A 4,366-nucleotide genomic window follows, 5' to 3' on the forward strand; every position below is an offset into this window, starting at 1 on the left:
TTCAATTCAAGAATTCAGAAACATCAATGTTGAGTGGCGCTTGCTTGATACCTGGTGGCCACCTACTGGTCCTGGTTCCGGATCATCCGGTGAGTTTGTTACTTTCAGTTTCAGAAAGCTGCGACTTTTTCTAAATCGCTTGTGTAGAGGTGTGCGCCGGTCAATATTCGGCGGCGGCAACGTTTGTCAGAATTTTGGTCGGTGGCGGCGTTTTCGGCGTCACGCCGATAGCCATTTTAGCCGGCGGCGTGAATCGGCGATTTCATTCACACGTTTCTTTAAAACATGTTTTCGCCTTTTTCCGAATTATTCATTTGGAAATTATTTTCGTATTTTCCTCGGGAACTACTTCAAAGTTTCGACAAATCTATTGAATTACCAAGAGAAGCTCTTTGGAATTCCCAAACAAAATTGTTTGGAATTTCAGCAGAAAATTCGTCATGAAAAGTTCTTCAGAATTTTCACGAAAAATTGTTCTCAATTTGTACAGTAAATTCGTGGGTAGCAGGGACTATGTCCAAGGGCTTGACGATCCCTCCCAGGCCATCTGCGAGTTGTGGGGCTTGCCTAGGATGTGGTGGGGTTCCTATAAAAAGCTGCATGTATCCGCAAGTAGGCCTCACCAAAGCGACCGTGTGCCGCTCAAAGAGCACAAGCCCTAATCCTGGTGTTAGGTGGGAAGCTAAACAGCCATGACACGTCGGCCCTCCGACGAGACAGTGAGGTTTGCGCAGGCCCAATAAGCCGCCTGGAAAACCAATCATTACGAACAATATAAGAGATAATCCGGCTCGATATAATCGGCAAACCAAATCGACCACGTTCTAATCGACGGTAAATTCTTCCCCGACATAACGAACGTCCGCACTTACCGCAGTGCGAATATTGAATCCGACCACTATCTCGTTGCAGTATACCTACGCTCAAAACTCTCGGCGGTGTACAACACGCGTCGAAGTCGGACGCCGCGGCTAAACATTGGGCGGCTACAAGACGGTTGACTAGCCCAAGAATACGCGCAGCAGCTTGTAACGGTTTACCGAATTTTGTTTATTTTATCGATTAAAAAGTTCAATTGGAAAATAGAAAATATTTTTGTGAATCATTATTATTTTTGCCTAAGAAAAATTCAAATTTGCATACAAGTTTGGTGCGCATTGTACTAAAAATGATAGTTTTAGGATTAATTCTAGATGGCCCTTGATAAAGTAGAGTATAGGTAAACTGTGGAACTCGTCTAAATTTATTGGAAATAGTATAGGTAGATGTTGAAATAAATCGCATAGAGGAACAATTAATTTGATTCCCTCATTTTCATTTATCGTCGGCCTTCGAGCAGAAGCCAGTCGTAGTGATTTTTTGGTTTTCTTTTTCAAGTTCAAGGTGTGTTAATTAAACTAGTTTAAATTAAAAAAAAACCTATCTGGTTTAAAAAGTGGTTCAAGCGAATTCATAATTATATTTCATAATTTATTTGCTTTTCTATAAATAATAGTTTCCGGCTACTACATCACCAGCGGCGAACGCTCTGCTTGCGTGAATTTATAGTTTTTAAAAAAAAGGTAATTTATCATTAAAATTGTTCTTTATGCGAATGGTTCTAATTCTTTCTATTGCATTGGACATTAGCGTCCAAAAGGGCGCTTTTGTTACGGGCAAAGCTATCTCGTTAGCCTCGCCATTTTGAATTGTTCGTTAGCGGACACGTGGAACTCTCCCGAGACGGGGCTCAGCTGGGTCCGCCAGACACTGGTAGCCAAACGGGGTCGAGAAGTATCTCACCGGCCTTCCTGCGATCGTTAGCGATTGATCGGGTAGCGTACCGGTTCCGCCGACTCCCTCCCCCGCAACTGTAGTTCGACCCCTTTTAGAGCGAGCCCCCGGTTATTTCAACCCTTTCGAAGCGTTGCGAACGCTCTCGGTGGAGAAGATTCCTGCGGTGCACCCCTGCATTGAGTGAATCATCGCATTCCATCGGTGCACCCCTCCCGGTTGACGAACCGCATCATTCATTAGTAAACCCTGCGCAGGTATGTTGTATCCATTCATGGCCATGTACACTGAAACAACACACACACTCACACGCTCTTTAACAATGTATATATAAAGAAAAAAATCAAAGAACATAAAGATGAATTTAACATAAATTACCTTCTCTCAGTTCATTTCACGAGTCAAGCCCTGTGGGAGATTAGTCCGCTCAGGAAACTCTTTCGTTGTGTCCGCTTAGACCACGATTTGCCTCAGGTAGACCCCGTTTATAATTCATACAATAATTAGCAGTTTTCGGAAGAGCACCTAGGCGCAGCGTCTCTTGAAAGGTGGCTGGAGAGATATTCGATCCGCCATTGGTAACACCGCAACCGCTGCACTTCACGTAAGGGCCACGTGCCACAGCCTGATATGTGTAAGGACATAAACGGGAACCTTCTTACGAACGAGCGTGAGGTGATCCAAAGGTGGCGGCAGCACTACGAAGAGCACCTGAATGGCGATGTGGCAGACAAAGATGGTGGTATGGTGATGGACCTGGGGGAACTTGGGACATAATTCTACCGGCTCCGTATCTCCAGGAAATCCAGGAGGAGATTGGCCGGCTGAAGAACAACAAAGCCCCTGGGGTTGACCAACTACCCGAAGAGCTATTTAAACACGGTGGTGAGGCACTGGCTAGAGCGCTGCACTGGGCCATTACCAAGATTTGGGAGGAGGAAGTTTTGCCGCAGGAGTGGATGGAAGGTGTCGTGTGTCCCATCTACAGAAAGGGCGATAAACTGGATTGTAGCAACTACCGCGCAATCACATTGCTAAACGCCACCTACAAGGTACTCTCCCAAATTTTATGCCGTCGACTAGCACCAATTGCAAGGGAGTTCGTGGGGCAGTACCAGGCGGGTTTTATGGGCGAACGCTCCACCACGGACCAGGTGTTCGCCATTCGCCAAGTACTGCAGAAATGCCGCGAATACAACGTGCCCACACGTCATCTATTCATCGACTTCAAAGCCGCATATGATACAATCGATCGGGACCAGCTATGGCAGCTAATGCACGAACACGGATTTCCGGATAAACTGACACGGTTGATCAAAGCGACGATGTATCGTGTGATGTGCGTAGTTCGAGTTTCAGGGGCATTCTCGAGTCCCTTCGAAACTCGCAGAGGGTTACGGTAAGGTGATTGTCGTGTTTGCTATTCAACATCGCTTTGGAAGGGGTAATACGAAGAGCAGGGATTAACACGAGTGGTACAATTTTCAATAAGTCCGTCCAGCTATTTGGCTTCGCCGACGACATAGATAGAGGGAAGCCAAGCGGATCGAATTAGTCATCAACACATCGAAGACGAAGTACATGATCGGAATAGAGCTGTACGCAGCCGCGCCGCTTTTATGCGCCGCCGCCGCCACCATTTTTGACCGGCGCGCCGCTGCAATTTTTTGTCCACGCCGCCGGGGAATTTTGGTCGCGCCGATGAAATAATTCCAGTGCCGTAGCCGGGAGTAGTTTTGGGAGTTCATCCTCCTCCCCCAATTTGTTAGAAGAAAAATTCAGTTCAAACCCTTATATATTTGAAAAATTTCGGCTGCGCCGCTGAAAAGAACATGTACACTTAAACCTCTTTTATTGTCCCTTGTTAGGAGGATGAAAAAGACTTTTTGTTCCGATTACTTGTTTTTCACTTAAGGCCGTTACAAATTTTTAATTTAAATTATGTCCTACTGGTCTTCGGAAGGACAAGGGGGGGGGGCATAATAAAAAATAAATTGTGTTGAAAATCCTCAAAATTATCCGAATTTTATTTTGTTGGGCAAAACAATCGAAGGGAGGGGGATAATTGTTTTTAAATATTTGTATCGGCCTTATTGATCTTCAAATATTTTTAAATATGAGACATAATTATAGCAATCCAAGGACCCAAATTAAATTAATTAATTAAAAATGTTATCGCCACATGGTTTAGGTCTTCCAATAATTTTCTGGAGTTAAGGCTTTCAGATCTCCACGCGTAAACTATCTTCCGGCCTATATATCAATATTCCTAGCGATGAATCAAATTAGACATACCTTCAACATGTGTTTCATTACAGGGAACCCAAGAATTCCTTGGAGTATAGACCTTAAGGTATGTACGGGTAATGACAGATCTATTAGCTCCTTTTTAAAATGCTTCTCGAAGTGAACATGCTTTCAGTGATCACATGGATCAAATAGCATTTGACTTCTTGTTAAAGGCTTATCCAATTTGGTTATATAGATCACATAGAGCATGATCCATTTTTGGAAAGATCTAACAGCCTATAGGGCGTATACTCAAGGTAATTCTCGGAAGACCTGGATTAAAATAATTTTTGAGGGCATATCC

General features: G+C 44.2%; 1 long non-coding RNA gene across 1 annotated transcript; it reads left to right on the forward strand.

Annotated features, from left to right (window-relative positions):
* The first annotated feature begins 1,284 nt into the window (after window positions 1-1,284).
* On the forward strand, window positions 1,285-2,109 carry LOC134221802 (uncharacterized). The gene is made up of 3 exons (XR_009982379.1): window positions 1,285-1,383; window positions 1,496-1,562; window positions 1,630-2,109. It is a non-coding gene; the product is annotated as an uncharacterized LOC134221802 (long non-coding RNA).
* Window positions 2,110-4,366: the final 2,257 nt, after the last annotated feature.

This window comes from Armigeres subalbatus, chromosome 1 (assembly GCF_024139115.2).
Source record: "Armigeres subalbatus isolate Guangzhou_Male chromosome 1, GZ_Asu_2, whole genome shotgun sequence".
Lineage (NCBI taxonomy): Eukaryota > Metazoa > Arthropoda > Insecta > Diptera > Culicidae > Armigeres > Armigeres subalbatus.